The 18951-nt window shown below is 49.0% G+C and overlaps 1 long non-coding RNA gene and 1 pseudogene across 3 annotated transcripts; both read right to left on the bottom strand.

The window, feature by feature from the left end:
• Positions 1 to 2198: 2198 nt before the first annotated feature.
• Positions 2199 to 9309, bottom strand: LOC115292570. Of its 3 annotated transcripts, none has more exons than XR_003909034.1 (3): positions 9224 to 9309; positions 4930 to 5095; positions 2199 to 2856 (listed from the first exon to the last, which is right to left on the bottom strand). It is a non-coding gene; the product is annotated as an uncharacterized LOC115292570 (long non-coding RNA). The 3 variants fall into 3 exon arrangements; XR_003909036.1 differs by lacking the exon at positions 2199 to 2856 and adding an exon at positions 3819 to 4356; XR_003909035.1 differs by lacking the exon at positions 2199 to 2856 and adding an exon at positions 3819 to 4353.
• On the bottom strand, positions 5463 to 5905 carry LOC115292569 (annotated as a pseudogene).
• Positions 9310 to 18951: the final 9642 nt, after the last annotated feature.

The following is an 18951-nucleotide window of genomic DNA, read 5'->3' as shown; positions in this document are numbered from 1 at the left end:
ACCAGTTTACATTGCCACCAACAGTGTAGGAGGGTGCCCGTCTCTCCACACCCTCGCCAGTATCTATAGTCTCTTGATTTGTTCATTTTAGCCACTCTGACTGGTGTGAGGTGATATCTCAGTGTGGTTTTGATTTGTATTTCCCTGATGATGAGTGACGCTGAGCATGTGGATGTTCTCTTTAGAGAAGTGTCTGTTTATGTCTTCTGCCCATTTCTTCACTGGATGATTCGTTTTGTGGGTATGGAGTTTGGTGAGTTCCTTGTAGATTTTGGATACTAGCCCTTTATCCAACATGCCATTTGCAACTATCTTTTCCCATTCTGTTGGTTGCCTATTAGTTTTCTTGATTGTTTCCTTTGCAGTGCAGAAGCTTTTTAGCTTGATGAGGTCCCAAGTCTCAATATTGTGTGCCAGGCTCTATACTGGATAATTCCCCGCCCACGCAGAGCTCACATTCTAGTGGCTCTGTTTTTATTAGCAAAGAGATGTTCTGCAATACTTCGTCAAGGCCAGCCTGCTTCCCACCACATCGTCTCTGGGTTGTGGTAAAACACGCACCATCCCCGTCACCGCCATCTTGAACCTAAGGCATTTGTTGTACGCCGACCCACAGCATAGTGTTGGGCGGGTCAGGCCATCCCTGCATGCGTCATGACTGTGTACACGTGTTCGAACACCCCTTCTCCTACTGTGTTGTTTATTTGTCAATGTGTTCTTTTCTGTCCTCTTCCCCTATCTCCATTTGCCCTTTCTCCTTATGCAATCCTATTCAAGCGATATGCTTAATGGGAATATTTAATTGAAGGTGATCTTTCAAAAAGGTATATTCTTGTGTATTTAAACCACTGCTTCTTGATCCATTCATCAGATGATGGACGTTTAGGCTCTTTCCATGATTTGGCTATTGTTGAAAGTGTTGCTATAAACATTGGGGTCCATGTGCCCCTATGTATCAGCACTTCTGTATCCCTTGGGTAAATTCCTAGCAGTGCTATTGCTGGGTCCTAGGGGAGTTCTATGGATAGTTTTTTGTATATATACAATGGAGTACTACATGGCAATGAGAAAGAATGAAATCTGGCCATTTGTTGCAACGTGGATGGAACTCGAGGGTATTATGCTGTGAAATAAGTCAGGCAGAGAAGGACAGAAACCATATGTTTTCACTCATGTGAATCAGGAGAAACTTAACAAAAGACTATAGGGAAGGGGAGGGAGAAAATTGTTAAGTTGAGGGAGGGAGGCAAACCATAAGAGACTCTTAAATACTGGGAACACACTGAGGGTTGATGGGGGAGGGGGAGAGGGGAAAGGGGGTGATGGGCATGGAGGGGGGCACTTGTGGGGATGAGCACTGGGTGTTATATGGAAACCAACCTGACAATAAACTATATTTAACAGAAGAATAAAAAAAAAAGTTCCAGGTGGGAAAAAAATAGAAAGATATACTCTTGTTTTACGAGTACTTATTTTAATTCTACATAAATGATGAAGAATGCGGCTTCTTAAGTCCAACAGCTTGCGTGCAAACCCCAGATCTGCCATGCGCCATCTGTTGACCTGGATCTAGTTACGGGACCTCTCGGGGTCTCTGTTTTATCATCTAGACAGTGGAGCAGATAAAATAACCCACATCCTTGGATTGCTATGGTGATTAAATTAGTTAATATAACTAAGGTCCTAGGGGGGAGTCTGGTAGGTAGTCACCTCCCCCTCGCCCCTAAGGGTTAGCTCTTCTCACTGCTAGTCTGTTTTTAAAGACAGGCTGATAGGGGCACCTGGAGGGCTCAGTCAGTTGGGTGTCTGACTCTTGATCTCGGCTCAGGTCGTGATCCCAGGGCTGTGGGCCAAAGCCCCACTGGAGGTGTGGAGGTGGGCATAGAGCCTGCTCAAGATTCTCTCTCTCTCCCTCTGCCCCTCCTCCTCCAAATTAAAAAAAAAATAGGCTGATTTTTGTATTCGCCACCAAATGCTGGGAACAGAGATTAATTTCGTTGATTGACATTCGTTCATCAGGCCACTCACTGTCTCTTACCGCTGATGTGTGGGCCAGTGTGGGGTCAGCTGCTCTGTGCTGAGGCCAAATGAGTGCTCCTTCTCGACAGAGAACGACTCAATGTTCCCTGAGCAGGGCTTTTGGGCAGGACCTTTGTGGTTAGAAATCTGAGTCCGGCGAAACGATAGAAGCCACATGGTGGGCAAAACAGGGCGAATTTAATATAAAGAACAGTGGCCCATGGTAAGAGAGTAAGTCACAAGGAAACACCACAGAAGGGCGGACGCGGGAGTTCAGATCTGGCGGGAGAAGGTGCGGTTCAGCCACTGGGCAGCAGGAAGTTTGCTGGTGTGCCCAGGCCAGAGCCGCCGGAGCTGCTGGGTAAGCTGTAGGTCACCCCCAGGGGCACGGGTCCCTGCCCCGGGGGTGGCAGCCTCCTCACAGTGCCAGGACCACTTGGACACTGCAAGCAGCAGAAAGCCGCTTCCTTCTCCGTGTCCCTCCGGCGCCCTCTGCTGAGAAAGCTTAACACAGCGCTCACTGGAAGGAGATGCTTGAAGGCATCCAGCAGACGGGCCAGAACAGAATTCACAGAAGGGTGAGTTCATCTCCGAGGGGCAATGCACTGACGCTGATCATGTGCTCCTGCCAGCTCCGCTCGCTACAGGAAACGCTGTCGGGCTGAGTCATGGGGAAATCACCCGTCTGCAGCGGCGCTCGGCCCTTCTGGAAAATTGCTGGACTATGTCCAATATTTTCTGAGTGTTGGCACCATTCTGGTGCGGAGGGGGCCAGCGGTAAAGGGAGGCAAGAGGCTTGTGCTCGCGGGCAGCACATTCTAGAAGGAAGTAGATAAACTAAAATACAAGAAGATATTAGGTCATGATCAGTGCTGCGCAGAGTACACTGGGCTGGTTGAGGAAGTACTCTCTGAGGGGCGACCTTGAACTTGAGGTGTAAATGTGAGGAAGGGACTGCGGGATTGGGGGAGGAGGGGTGTGGAGGAAAGGCATCGGGGGATATGGGCTCAGCTGGAAATGCTAAAATGCACTCCAGAATTACAAATACCCATAATGTACCCCCCTTCCCATTTTATAGATAAGAAAATGATATATATGAGTTGATAACGGAATGTATTACTTTACAACTATTTACGTTTTATTCTGATGTAAGTTAAAATGTACATCAAACACTCGTACCATGTTGCCATATTTCCTTGGAGACTCTGAGATTTTCTGGGTGGAAATTTATTTGTGGCTCCGTTGCTGGGTCTTTCCATGGGAGGGTATGGGGGACGAAGTAAGGAGGGGCTTATACACTGTGCCCCCACCCCACCCCTGGCTTCTCAGAGACGGACATTACCCACCACCCTTCTTTCTCTGGCACCTTCATTCCCCGCCTTCCCGGGAGACGCAGTCTCGGAGGAGCCCGCGCCCCTGTGCTGCGTTGGCACGGGTCTCCAGTAAGTTCTCTTCTCCTAAGAAGAGCTCCGTGACCAAGAACTCCCCCCCATCCTCCCTTCCGTCTCCGCCGTCGGATCTCGCGTGTCATCAGTTTCCCCGTCTCAGACACAGTCGCAGATGGCCCTGGAGCTGAAGCTCTGTGCCACCGTCCAGAAGACCATATACTTCAATGTGTTCCTTAGTCCCAGGCGCATCAGGGACAGAAAGATAATTTTCTTCAGCGATGCCTTTGGCGTCAGCCGCAGACAGATGGAAGAGATAATTGTGGATACGGGTAGGGGATTTTCCTTCCGTGTAGGCTCAAACCTGGTCCAAAATAAAGGACGGAGGCCATTTTTGCTTCTTGCACGTGTGTGTGTGATCCAACAATCTCATTTTATTTTCTCTTTCCATTGGACTTACTTATCGACACAACAGATACACAGCAGTGAAGGGATGGATGAACAAACTGCGGTGTGGACCTATAATGGAGAATTACGCAGCCTTAAAAGGGAAGGGAATTCTGACACCTGCCACAACGTGAATGAACCTTGAGCTTGAAGACATTGTACTGAGTGGCTCAGCCAGTCACGAGCAATGACGACCGTGTAATTCCACGTGGATGAGGCATCTGGAAGTGTCAGATCCCCAGAGACAGGAAGTAAAATCGGAGGGGCTGGGGGCTGGAGGCTGAGGATTGGGAACCAATGTTTCATGAGGAAAGAGTCCAGTTGGGGAAGACGGAAAGGCTCTGGATGGGGACGGTGGTGACGGACAATTCGCGACAGCATGAGTTCCCCAACGCTACCTCGCTGTGCACTTAAAGCAGTTCAGATGGTAAATTTTATGTTGTGAATGTTTCATCCCAGTCCAGACGAAATGGGAAGGACACGTGTCCTGAAGCTGCGGGTTCTGCTAGTTTCAGAGGGAAGAAGAGGGCAAGAATAGCGGGTACTTAGTCCCTAAAGTTGACGGGGACAACGTGAGGCTCTCTGGGGTCGCTGGCCATCCTGGGAAGAAGCAGGTGTTACTTTTGCAAACGACTTTCTTCGCATCCTAATGCCCTCTGAGCACAGAGCCCCTCTGCTGCTGGGAAGAGGGGTGGCCTTGAATCCCCGCCCAGATCTGGGCGGAGCCGGTGAGCTGAACACTTGAGGGGGAAGAGCGGCGCCAGCAGGAAGCCCTCCCGCCCAGTTACTGTCCAGGAGGAAGGCGAGCCCCTGCCCCAGTTAGCGAGCCTGCACGGGGTCCTCCCTTCATTATTTGCGCTTCTGGAGGACGTTTTGCCAACGTAAATGGCAGTTTTTGACGCTCGCATCTCTTATCGAATATGTCTTGGGGCTGTGATTTGGCTGAGTCCTTGGCATGTTGTAAGATGCCCCCCTCCAAAGGCTTTTCCTGGGTTTCTGCCACTTCCCAGAACGTATCTAAAGAGACAGCTATTCCCTCTAATTACATCCCGCTCCCGCGGAAGAAACGCACACTTACCAATTAGCAAGCCACAGATGGGCGGCCAAATCTTAGTGTCTGATGGACCAAACTTGTTCCAAAGATCGGCTTCTATCCGGCCACAGGTTACCGTTCCCTCTGATACGGTAGATTATTTCACATTTGTCCTGTGGAGACATCTGTCTGCTCAGAAGTCTGTGTGCCCCTAGGAGGAGGGAAAAATGACTGGGATTTGGATTCCTGGCACGCCTGGGAAAGACACAGCCCTCAGTCCCCCGTCTTTGATGCTGGTGTGTTGCTGTGGCATTTGACGAAGTGCAACAAACGTACGCGTATAAGTGACTCTGGCTGCAAAGCGTCTCCGGTGCCAGTGTAGACGTGCTGCAGAAAGTCGGGTGCACAGCTGTGCATTTCATTAGTTCCAGCTCTGTCGGGTTTGAGATGTTGGAACGCCCTGGGTCACGAGCCTTTGCAGGGCGTGGGCCGCACACTTCCTTCTTACCTTTATTTTATTTTATTTTTTTGTAGTTTTATGGTTTTATTAACACAAATATGATGTGCACATGAACGGTCTATTCATTTTCTTCGCTGCACAGCCTGGCATTGGGATTCGTGACTCTGATGGCCAGTTGGGCTGCTCTCTCCACAATGGCTTTACGGTTCTTGGAGGAGACATTGTGAGCAATCTCTGCACAGTAAGATTTGTTGCACATCAGCAGCACTTCAAGCTCCTTGACGTTGTGGACGAGGAACTTCTGGAAGCCACTGGGCAGCATGTGCTTTGTTTTCTTGTTGCTCCCATAACCAATGTTGGGCATCAAGATCTGCCCCTTGAATCTTCTGCACACCCTATTGTCAATACCTCTGGGTTTCCGCCAGTTATGCTTAATTTTGACATATTGGTCTGACTGGTGCCGGCTGAACTTCTTGGTCCTCTTTTTAACGATCTTGGGCTTCACCAGAGGTCTGAGGGCGGCCATGATACCGAGTAACAGATGCCTGCCACCTCCGCAGGCAGCGCCGAGGAAGAGAAGAGCTTACCTTTATCTTTAATAGGATTTACCGAACAAAACCCCCTGGAGCTGTGATTCTTCGTTCCGTTCCGTGGCCTCCTGTGGGGCTTGGAGTCAGCCCTTCCGAGTGGCCCGTCCTGCCATCACCGCCTCGGATGCTGCATCAGAAGCTGCCTGCATCATGCCTCTTGTGGGCGGGGTGGAGGTACATGGGTCTAGGCTCTGGGACGGCCTTTTCAGAGGCTCTAGCGGGGGGTCAGGGCCCGAGTCAGGATTTGCTCCTTGTGGCGGAGCCACACGTGCCCCCAGCAGGGCGGCTCAGGATCTGATGTGTTCTCAAGCTTGCGTCCCGAATCTGGTGAGAACAGCCTGTACGCTTTACGTTTATTTCTTGCCTCACCTAGCCGGAGGGCTGGCTGCTGTGTGCAACGGATCCCGGACAGATCCAATATCGGGTACGCAGGCTCATCATTGGAAGGCATTAAGACCTGTTGGAAAAATGCCCACCCAACTCACAACAGGGCTTGCTTCCGGGGAGGGAAGCAAAAGAAAGGAGTTGGAGTTGGTAAGGAGCAGACTTCGGCTCCACTTGGCGTATTTTGTTCTTCTTACTAAACATCAAAGCAAATATGAGGGGTGCCTGGGTGGCTCTGTCAGTTAAACATCCAACTTGGGCTCAGGTCATGATCTCGAGTGAGGTTCATGAATTTGAGCCCCGCATCGGACTCTGTGCTGACAGCTCAGAGCCTGGAGCCCGCTTCAGATTCTGTGTCTCCTCCTCTCTCCGCCCCTCCCCTGCTTGTGCTCTGTCTCTTTCTCTCAAAACCATTAAAAAAAAAGAAAAAATAAAAAAACTTTAAAAACCAAATATCATAAATATTTTTTAATTCTCAGCAAGAAACTATAGAGGAATTTGTTATTTTTTTTTTTTACTGTAAATTTAAAAATATCTGTGAAACCACAACACAAAATTCCAACAAATCCACGTTGCAACAAGAAAGGCACAGGCATCGTTGGTGGCTGTGGGTGGACGTGGGTGGTGATGGGAGGGGATGTAATAGTGAACAGGTATCAGCACAAGCCTTGGGCAGTGCGAAACCTGCACAACTGCATTTGGCAGGCCCGAGTTAGCTAGTTGGCTACAGGGAAGGATCTTTGTGCACAGGTTGTGAAAGATAAAGTTGAAACATTAGCCCAACATTGGGTTGTGGAGCGGTGAGTACCATGAGATGCTAAAGATTTTCTAGGGTGGGAATGACTCCATCTACAAAGTGGATGTTTGGAGAAGGAATCAGCGTCTGCAGGCCAGAGAATTGTGGGTAGATGTCACATTAACTGGTGGCGGAGCCTGGAAGGCCACATCACCGCAGCTGGGAACCAGAGACTTAGGTTTGAGCTGAGTGTCAGTGATCGTCAAACCAGAAAGCTGTGTCCCCAGCCGGTGGCCCCCGTCCTGCTCTCTCTCTGAGCGAGCCACACCCACTCCCCTGGTAGCTGCTTCTGGAACATGATGCAGCCAGTGAACGTCTGCTCTGACCTTAGCGTCAGGCTCTTTCCTAAATGCCAGTTCCTCTGCCGTGTCTCAGATGAGACCAGACCCACCCAAAGCATTTGTTCCAGAGGCTCCTTCTTTTTATTTATTTATTTTGAGATAAAGAGTCAGAAAGAGAGAGAGAAAGGGAGAGAGAGAAAGAGAGAGAGCGAGTGAGCATGAGCATGGAAGAGGGGCAGAAAAGGAGAGGGGAGAGAGAATCCCAAGCAGGCTCTGTGCCATCAGTACAGAGCCCGACATGGGGCTCGATCCCATGAACCGTGAGATCATGGCCTGAGCCCAGAGCGACTGAGCCACCCACCAAGGTTCATCTTAATGGCTCAGATCTCAGCTCCTGAGGCACCAGCCTCCCGGGCCGGAGGAGCGAGATTAGTGGGGTGTTACTTTCCCATTTCACTGGTGAGGAGATCAAATCCAGAAGGACAGAGTCTCCGGCGAGGACTCACGGTGAAGCAGTAATGAACCTGGCATGGAAGGGTGAAATTGCCATCCCAGCGGTGCCTCGGAAGTCACGCAGTGTCACCACACAGAGGGAGCCTCCCTGGCTCGCTGCCCAGCTGGTCTGAGCCCTGCTTGTTCCGCTCACCTTGTCTCAGAAGTAAGGGCAGCAGGCTTCTGCTTGATGTGACTCATGCCAATGCAGGGGTGAATGACTTTGAGAATGCATGCGTCCTCTGGGTCTGACACTAACCCCGCGACTGCCCAAGCCCAAGCCCCCGAGGCCAGGAGAGAGGCAGGGAGCCGATTCTCCCCTCGAGACACCGGCAAGGACCAACGCCTCGCACCTGGACTCGTGTCCTCTGGAGCTGGGACGGAGCAAAGTTCTGCTGCCTTAAGCCCCCCCAATTGTGGAACCTCCTTGGTGGCAGCTGTAGGAAGCGGACACCAGCAAGGTGCAAGAGTCTCACGGGATTTTGTGATAAAACCAAAGTCCTCAAAGAAAATGTGTGCTGTGGTGCTGGCTTCGAGGGTTGGGAGCAGCTCTGATTCTCTGGCCGCGGAGATTTCTCCCCGGAAATGCGGAAGCCCGCCTTGGTCCCATCGGGTGCCCTTGGCTGAGGAAATGCAGAAGGCTCCTGGGAGTTCACTGCCCTGGGCTTGTCCGGGCCGCCTTCGGTGCCCTCGTCCCTCACCCACCTGCCCGGCCCTCGGGACCCCCTTCTTGTGCACTGTGTACCCACAACTGTGCCCGCTCTTCCTCTGCCAGGAGCCTTGCCCCTCGTGCCCTGCTGGAACTTGCTTCTAGCTGACGCCAAGTGTCCCGCAGATGTGCTCCGGACCATGGGGCCGGGGAGCAGGCCACAGGGTCCGTGCTGGTCCCGGCGGCTGCCCTGGTGCTCGGGTTGCGGGCCTCCCTGAATCGACATTGGCTGTCGCTTCTCCGGTGTCCCCCGCGCCCCTCCCAGGCTCTCTCTGCACCCTGACCCCGCCCCCTTGCTCACGCCCAGGCTTCCTAACCTCCCCCTGGAGGTGTCTCTCTCTCCCCACCACACCAGCTCCCCTCTCAGAGGTTGTCATTCCCAGAACCCCCCCCCCCCCCCCTGTTCTTCACAGCCGAACTTGGGGAGAAGCCATCTACACCCATGGCTTCCATTCCCCCCTCCATTGCCAGCCCTCAGTCACTGGGCATCCGCCATGCCCCGCAGCAGCTGCTAAATCCGGCGAATCCTGGCCCGTCCCTGTCCCAGCTCCCTGCCCTGCAGCCTGTGCTGCTGTGGACCGCGCTTGCCTCGGAAGATGCTCGGCTCCGTCTCTATCACTTGCGCACCTGCTTGGTCTCTGTCTCTCTCCCCTGCTGTCCGTCTACATGCTGGTGACTTCATCCAGTGCTCCTCAGGGCCGGTCCAAAGGCTTCTGTTCCACGTGCACAAACTCCTGACCCAACGGCAGGCATGTCCGTTGTTTCCATAGCAACCCGTCCTGGTGCCACCCCAGACGGCATCTACATCCCAGCCCTCTCCTGAGCTCCTGCTCCAGTGACCACCCTCACCCACGGGCCAGCCCCGTACAGTTGCTCCTCAGTTTCTCCAACTCAAACGTGTTTTCCTTGCCTGTTCTCTCTCCTCTTCACTTCTCACGTCCAATCCTTCGCCTCATATTGCTTCTAGAAGTATCTCCAGAAGCATCGAGTTCTCTTCATTTCCTCAGCAACTACCCTCTTCCTCCATCTTGGATCAGAATGATGCAATAGCTCCCAATTGTGAGCCTTCCCGAGGCACTCCGAATGACAGCCAGAACCATCTATCAGTAATGTGGATATGACCACGTCTCAATTTGCTTAAACCCTGCAGAAGCTCCCCAAGTGCTCGTCGATGCTGTCGGGTGCCTTTCTCTCCAGTGACCCTCTTGCCTCTAGAACTCTGAGCCCCATCATGGCACACGGCTCATGGACATGGTAGCCATTCTTGTTCTCTTCTTCTTCCTGTCTCTCTAACTGCTAAGCTAAGTCCTTAGTTTCCCCCTGCTGGGCAATCTGGCCCTCCCTCTGCCTCCATCCCTTGTTGACCAAGCCAACTCTTACCACCCACCCACCTGGATTGACTTTACCCTCTCTCTGGAATGATTCCCAGTCCCTCAGTGACATAATCCCACTGAGCTTATCGTAACCCTTGCATGCACTTGACAATATCTCTGCACCTGTTTCCTGCCCCCCTCAAATCTATAAGCTCTAATATGTACCCCTGTTTTGTTCACTGCTCTGTCCTTGGTAATTAGTATGACAATGGTGTTTAGTAAGTATTTGTTCAATGAAGGAATAAATGTCAGTTGAATGGGCTAGGTGCTGTGTGGAACTCATATCTAGCTCATTCAAAGACAGGTAGAGGAGCACCTGGGTGGCTCAGTTAGTTAAGCATCTGACTTTGGCTCAGGTCATGATCTCATGGTTCCTGACTTTGAGACCCGTGTTGAGTCTGTGCTGACAGCTCAGATCCTGGAGGCTGCTTCAGATTCTGTGTCTCTCTCTCTCTCTGCCCCTTCCCTGCTTTCACTCCATCTCTCTCTTTCTCTCAAAAATAAATAAACATTAAAAAAAAACAAAGACAGGTAGATAGTTTGTTTTGGATTCTTCATATAAGTGGGATCATGTAGTAGTTGTCCTTCTGGGTCTGGCTTATTTTACTCACCATAAATACCCTCCAGGCTCATCCATTTTGTCACATATGGCAGAATTTCTTTCCTTCTTTCTTTAAACCTTTTTTTGTTTTTTATTTATATTTTTGAGAGACAGAGACAGTGAGAGCAGGGGAAAAGTCAGAGACAGAGAGGGAGACACAGAATCTGAAGCAGGCTCCAGGCTCTGAGCTGTCAGCACAGAGCCCGATGTGGGGCTCGAACCCATGAACCATGGGATCATGACCTGAGCCGAAGCCAGACATTTAACCGACAGAGCCACCCAGGTGCCCCTTTCCTTCTTTCTTAAAGCTGGAAGTAGAGGGGGCGCTTACAAAGTCTGGAGGGGTAGGAGCTGTTTAATTAAAGGTACAAAGTTTTAGATCTACTAGTCCTAGAGATTCACAGTGCAGCCTAGTACCTTCAGGGAGTAATTCCGTATCGCATACTGCAGTGTACAACTTTGCTAAGGAGGCCAATTTTAGGTTAAGTGTTCTTATGCACAAAAGGAAAAGAGGGCAGGAGGAACCTTTGGGAAGTGATGGATGGGTTCACGGCACGGATTATGGTGATGGGTTCATGAGTGTATGCTAATCTCTGAACATTAAGGTATGTAATAAATCTGTAAGTCAGTCATAGCTCAGTCAAGCAGTTTGAAGAAATAAAACCCCAGATAGACTGTGTTATTACTGAGTTATGGAGCTGGGCCCACACCCACGGAGGTCAGTGCACGCGGGCGACAGCACTCAGAGGGCACGTGAGGTTGCGTCAGAGATCCTCCTGGGGGCTGCTCTTCCAGGCTCAGAGTGAGGGCCTGCCACAGCTCTGTCCCCTGAAGACATGGTTCAAGTCGTAGCTGGATGCCATTTCCTGCCCCTCACGGGAAACGTCACCTTGCTTCACATCAAAGCATGTGGCAGCCACTGCTCAGGGAGATGCTTGGGGCCCTGTGGTGCGGGTGCTGGGAAGGGGCTGGGTCATCAGAGAAGACATGGTCATGGTGCCAGTGAAGGGCTGACCTCATCACCTTCAGATGGTGCTGTGGCCTGTGGGAGCTACTCAGGGCCACTGTGAGGGGGTTGAAGGACACAGGTAAGCATTTATAGGACCTTGTTTAATGGGGTCCAGACTTTCTGTTGGGTTCTCTGATCTTCGATTTCTTATATTTTTTCATGCTCAGTTTCCTCATCTCTCAGGTGGGACAATGTCTACTCATCTCAGAAGGGTGGTGTCTAGAGTACAGGACATGGAAGGACACGTCCCTCATACTGACTTGTGCTGGCTGCTGAGTTCATTCCCAGAAACTGCTGACCAGCCCACCACTGGGGCTGGAGCCCACAGGTGCATGGAGTCCCAGGGGGACCTAGGATTGACACTGGCTTGTGCGGGGCCCTGGGCCAGGTGCCTCTTTGATATGCAGGGTATCTTAGCTTGCGGTTAGGGTAACAAAAGGCAGGAGGAAACAAGAGAAATCCCGGATTGTGCCCAGGCTGCTGAGTTAATCGGCCATGAGTAGATTTCCTGTGAGTAAAGAGGCAGGTTGCTGCCCCTGGAGCTGGGCTGCTGGGCTCCAAGACCCTCTGCCCCTTCCCACTGAGGTCAAGCAATGAGCAGCAGGTTCCTTACCTGCAAACTGGGAAGGTAATAATTTTGGCCCCATAGGTTGGTGTGAGGCTTAATGAAGTCATATATGTAGGGTTCTCGGGGCACTGACTGGTTGAGGATTAGCATAGGGTGGATGCTAGCTATGATCAGCAGCATCACAATCACCATCATCGTCACCATCCTCACCATCATCCTCACCATCATCATGATCCTCACCACCATCACCATCACCATGATCGTGATCATCACCATCATCATCATCACCATCATCACCATCATTGCCATCATCACCATCATCATGATCATGATCATGACCGTCATCATCACCACCATTACCATCACCGTCCTCACCAGCACCGTCGTCATGATCACCAGCACCAGCACCTTCACCATCACCACCATTACTATCTTCATCATTACTATCATCATCATTAGCAACAGCAGCATCACCATCATCATCATCATCGGCGAAAGAGTGAGAAAATCCAGCTTATGTGTAACCTGTTGTTTTCCTGTAACCATAGAAGCGTCTACGTGTCGCTTGGTGTGACTGTTTCCTCAAGAGTTAACGTAAGGTTAATAAATCACTGAGGAGCAGAGCGATGATTTAAAGGTCTTTGTGATTCGTCACAAGAGATAAACACTGACTCAAATGTTGTGTGGGAGCAGACACTGTGGCTCCAAGTCCAGCAGTAAAAGAGCAAGAGATACGTAATAAAATCTTGTCCGTGAAGTCCAAGCATCAGGATTTGGAGTTGTGGCCTCTGTTGCCTCTGTGAACTCTGAGCTCTCATAACTTTGGAAGAGCAATGCTGTGCCCTGAAAGAAGCAGACATGATTTTGATAACAGGTGTTTACACAGATGCTGAAATTCTACATTCAGGTAGTTGTTTTTGTCACTCAAAGTGGTAGTTGTTTTACTTACATAAATGTGGGTTTGTGTTTTCTTACGGCCAATGTAATTTGCAAAAAATTTACCTTGGAGGTAGGTCATTACATGAAAGCCACCCATTTGTATCTGAGCTTTATTTTTTTAAATTTTTATTTAAAAAATTTTTAATGGTTTTTATTTATTTTTAAGAGACAGAGACAGGATGAGCAGAGGAGGGTCAGAGAGAGAGGGAGACACAGAATCTGAAGACAGGCTCCAGGCTCTGAGCCAGCTGTCAGCACAGAGCCCAGCACGGGGCTCGAACCCACAAATTGTGAGACCATGACCTGAGCCAAAGCCGGATGCTTACCCAACTGAGCCACCCAGACGCGCCTGTATATGAGCTTTTGAGATAACCTCTCCTCCGTCTCCCTCAGTTCTTTGCTTTTATTTTCCTTCATTTCTTTACTCTGATAAACAAAAAATTAATTACTTTTTAAGTTAGATACATAACAAAAAATACAGATCTATATATTCAATACAGGATTGATCTAACAAACTCAAACAATTGTTCTGATGAATTCAAACTGATTCACATTTAAGAGAAATGTGAGTTTTCTACCACATCCTAAACCACTTCCACTTACGCTCTCATCCCCCAACTCCCTCATGGGTCTTCATTCCCCATGGCCATGGCATTTTTAAACCTCCCTCTCTCTTCTCCCTGACTCTTCCTCTTTCTCCTCCTCCTCCTCCTCCTCCTCCTCCTTCTTCTAACCACTTACCCGTGTTCTTAATCATCCATCATGACAATTTTCGTTCATTAATAATATATTGTAATCTTTCAACATTGCCGCATACACATCACCTTGAAAACAATTATATTTTTGTTCCCTGTCTGAATACAGATCATTCCCATCATTAGTGTCGGGGTTCACTGTCACAGTCAAAGCTGCCAACAATGACCTCTGGGCCCTATCTTTGCTCACTTTTCCTGCTATTTCCTTAGGATACAAACGGCATTGCTTTGGCAGAGTGTGGACGTGTTTGAAAATTTGGAACAGATGCATTCTCTTCCTCTCTGAAATGTTTGCATTTGTTTATACTTTCACAAATAATGCATGATGAAGATAATTTCCTTACAGCATTATGAACAGCAATATTTCAATCTTTAAATTTTATGTCAAAAAATGATTTCATCTTATTACGGCTTGAATCGTGCATTTGTTTCTTTTTTTGGTAAAGATGTGCCAACCTTTCTTTTCCAGTCTGCTATTTGCCAACTTGGCTAAGTTGAAAGTCTATGTCCCCAAATGCATCCTTGAATGACACCAGGTAGAACTTGCCAAAGGCGTTTACTTGAGACATGGGAGAGGAAGCGAAGCCTCAGTCTCCCTCTCTCTAAAGGCTGTTTCTGTAGACCGGAGGCACACAGGGGCCACAATGGTGGCTCCCAGAGGTCTTTGCTGTCCTTTGCTCCTGGGTCGGCTCATCCCCACTGACTGTTGGACTGCATAGCCTAACACGAGCATCCCTTCCTCAGCCTGGTTGGGGAGCTGGATGCGCTCCGAGGGGCAGGCCCCACAGTCTGGGTCTCACGCAAATCCTTGACCCCAAAACGCACATGGTGGCTCTGCACTGTCCTTTTCACTTTGGTCATGGGTCCCTTGCCAGGTAGGATTTTGCCTTTTTATTATTATTTTTTTAATTTTGAGAGTGGGGAGGGGGGGGAAGAGAGAGAGAGAGAGAGAGAGAGAGAGAGAGAGAGAGAGAGAGGTGGTGGGAGAAGAGCAGAGAGGGAGGGAGACACAGAATCGGAAGCAGGTTCCAGGCTCCAAGCTGTCAGCACAGAGCCCGATGCAGGGCTCAAACTCACAAACCGCAAGATCATGACCTGAGCCGAAGTTGGACGCTTAACTGACTGAGCCACCCAGGCACTCTGGATTTTGCCTTTTAAAATACTTGGCTCTGTCATTCTTCTTTAGGACTTCTGGCTTGTACTGGCTGCAAAAGTTCTCCTACACCCTAAGACTATAGGAATGAAAGTATTTTCCTATTTCTTCTAGTGCATTTCATGATTCCTGAAAATATGTAGCTTTTCAGTCCATGTTATCTGCCTATGATATGAGGTAGAGATTTCATTCATTTTACCCACATGACTAGCCAATCACTCCCACATTCAGTGCACGGCCCATTCTTTCCCCACTGATGGGAGCTGTAAACCTCGATTCAAAGCCCTGCTTTGCCACGTGCCGTGTGACCCTCCAATCTCCCTGCCTCTGCCTGGCTCGGCTTTCTCCCGTGTAGAGCGGGGGCTGTTACTGGACTTGGCTCAGAGGGGAGCGGGCTACTCTGAATGGGCGCGCTCATGGGAAATGCCATGAGTAGACACCGATGTCTTCTTGGTTCTGTGGTTGTGAAGTCCTCTCATTGAGGAACAACACACCTCACTAACTATCCCCAACTTCTTCTACACCCCTGAGGAGCCGCGTGCAGTTTCTTCCCATGTCTTATGTGTTGCTGTTCAGTTTATTCTTGGGATTTCTATACATTGGTTGCTATTGTGTGTGGTATCTTTGTTTTGTCACATCTTGCACTCAGTGATTCATTGTATATTATTATGCTTATATTTATTTTAATAATGAATATAATTATTATATTATCTATTATATTATTATTTTTAATTTAATTTAATTTTTTAATGTTCAGTTTTGAGAGAGATAGACAGAGTGTGAGCAGAGGAGCAGCAGAGTGAGAGGGAGACACAGAATCAGAAGCAGGCTCCGGGCTCCGAGCTGTCAGCACAGAGCCCGACCCAGGGCTCAAACTCACAAACTGCGAGATCATGACCTGAGCCGAAGTCGACGCCTAACCTACTGAGCCACCCAGGCGCCCCAATTATTTTTTATTTTAAAGTTTATTTTTGAGAGAGACAGAAGCACACACGAGAGTGACTGGGGGAGGGGCAGAGAGAGAAAGGGACAGAGGATCCAAAGCAGGTCCCGCGCTGACAGCAGTGAGCCTGATGTGGGCTCCATCTCACAAACTGCGAGACCATGACCTGAGCTGAAGTCAGACACTTAGCTGACTGAGCCTCCCAGGTGCCCTTAGATAGAGTTATTTATTTTTTTCAAATTTATTTTTTAATTTATATTCAAGTTAGTTAGCATATAGTGCAACAATGATTTCAGGACCCATTTAGACCATCCCCCCTCCCACAGCCCCTCCAGTGACCCTCAGTTTGTTCTCCATATTTATGCATCTCTTTTGTTTTGTCTCCTCCCTGTTTTTATATTATTTTTGCTTCCCTTCCCTTATGTTCATCTGTTTTGTATCTTAAAGTCCTCATGTGAGTGAAGTCACATGATATTTGTCTTTCTCTGACTAATTCTGCTTAACATAACACCCTCCAGTTCCATCCAGGTAGTTGCAAATGGCAAGATTTCATTCTTTTTTGATCACCGAGTAATACCCCATTGTGTATATATATATATACACTATCTTCTTTATCCATTCATCCGTCGATGGACATTTGGGCGCTCTCCATACTTTGGCTCTTGTCGATAGCGCTGCTACGAACATTGGGGTGTGTGTGCCCCTTCAAAACAGCACACGTGTATCCCTTGGATAAATACCTAGTAGTGCCGTTGCTGGGTCGTAGGGTAGTTCTATCTTTAATTTTTTGAGGACCCTCCATCCTGTTTTCCAGAGCGGCTGCACCAGGGTGCATTCCCAGATATACTTATTTTTGTATATTTATTTTGGATCCTGCCCACTTACTAAACCTTGCTATTCGTTCCTCATAGTTTTAAAACTGATTTATTTAGATTTCCTAGGTAGCTATGATATGGAAACCACTATACCTTCTTTTATGTTACCTTTATACGTTTTCTTCTCTACTCCCACCCCGTCTTATGGCATTGATTAAGACCTCCGGGCCATAGCTTTCTGACAAAAATTTCTGCAGTCCTGTAAACGTTCTCTATCTGATGCAGTTTTGGAGGAATGGTGGTGGTCCAGAGCTGATGGCCAAGAAGGAATTCTTGAGCTGTCTTTGTTGCTGAAGGTGATTTTCTGAAAGCATGGGGACAGGATGTGTGGGCAGAATGAGCTGCCCTGGGGTTGTGAGGAGTGACTGGTTACACACGATGGAGTTGGGGGTGGGGTGGGAGGTAAAGAGGGCTCATAAGGTAGACTGGAGGCTTGTCTATTGTTGAGCTAAAGCTAAAGTTATTTTTCCCTCTAGGAAAGCATTAACATTAAGAGAGCAGGGATTCCTGGAGAGATGCTTTACTCTCTTTGCCTCAAATATTCGCCAGTGGGCTTCAGGTTATAAAGAAATTTAATTTTATTTACATTTCCTTCTTGCCTTTGCTCCCCACCTCCCCATGGAGGGGAGGGTGATGTTAGGGCTTCAGGAAATGGAGTCTGTAGGTTTCTGGAGATTGACTTTTTTTTCTTGTAAATCATTAAAACAGTCGCAAACTGATGGAGACTGTGAAATCTATCAGTTACCATTAGTTTTTTCCTTTTCTTTGTTCTTGGGCAGCCAGGAATGCCCGCCTGGGGACAAGCACACATGTCGCACCTGGACGGGGGAGGGGGAGGGGACAGGCCATCTTGCCCTGTGGCCCCTCATCATAGCTACACTGTTGGCTCCGTGAACCATCAGCCACCCGTGGTCCCTGAGCCCTTGAAGTGTGGCTGCTGCTACTGGTGAGCTGGGTTGTTAAATTTTATATTTAATTGTAAATAACTAAGGTTCAAATGTATACAGCTGACTCTCCCTCCTTGTGGCTCCCCCCTCCCCTACTGTGTGCTGTTTTCCTACCTTGAAGGTGGTGTAAATTTGGATCCCATGACTATATGAAGCCCAAGCGTGAGTTATTACGCGTCACAGGGCCACCCGGGGGGCCGGGCCGGCATCCACTTCCTTGCTCCTCAGGGGAAGTGGCCAAAACATTTGAACCCCATCATCCGACCTTGGGGAATCCTGAGGGCTCCAGCCTCATGGAGGGATCTCAGGTTTTGCTCCACACCCCAAGGTCGTCAGGCCACCTCCCTTGGCTCCTCATGCATTTAGTCCTCAGGCTCTAGTCTCAGGGCTGATACCTGGGTCCTGATGGCCAGGGTAGGGTCAGCTCATGCTTAGTACTCTGGCTTACAACTTCCCTCTCATTTCTGGCTTTTCATGGTTTCTCCTTCATTATTTTGAGATTGCTCTGCATTTAAAACAAAACAACCCAACTTATATATATGTATATATTTATATATATACATATATATATTTTTGACAGGGAGCAGGATTTATTGGTGGTTATGAATAGGGAGGGGCAGTGTTGAGGTTCTCATGAGTGCAGAGACCACCACTTGTTCAAGGGACCATGGTTAGGGATGTATTTGACCCCACAGCCATCTGGGATGAGCCACTTTTCAGCCCTCATGTCTTCAAATTCATCCTCGTTACACTTAGTAAAGCCCCACTTCTTGGAAATGTGGATCTTCTGGCAGCCAGGGAACTTGAACTTGGCCCTATGTAGTGCCTCAATCACATGCTCCTTCTTCTGCAATTTGGTACAGATGGGCATGATGACGTGGCCAATGTGGACCTTGGCCACGGTGCCCTGGCGCTTTCCAATGGAGCCCCACATATCTGTCTGGAGCCTTGATTGGAGCCAGCATGAGGTCAAACCTCAGCGTCCACTGGAAAGGGCTGTCTCCATGGTCCCTTTCTGATCTGTTGAATCCAGTGTTTCTCTGGGTTTTTGTACAGGGTGTGGGCGACGATACCACAGTCATCCTCATTTATCATCCTTAACGTTATGTGTGTAAATCAGACTTGCTGGAGTCTATTTTCTTGGTCTTTGCAAAGAATTAGGTCTTGATTTTATTTATTAACCTGTTAACTA

The sequence above is a fragment of the Suricata suricatta genome, chromosome 5 (genome assembly GCF_006229205.1).
Source record: "Suricata suricatta isolate VVHF042 chromosome 5, meerkat_22Aug2017_6uvM2_HiC, whole genome shotgun sequence".
NCBI lineage: Eukaryota > Metazoa > Chordata > Mammalia > Carnivora > Herpestidae > Suricata > Suricata suricatta.
The sequence above is the reverse complement of the archived record's forward strand: the minus strand, read 5'-3'. Positions and strand labels throughout refer to the sequence as shown.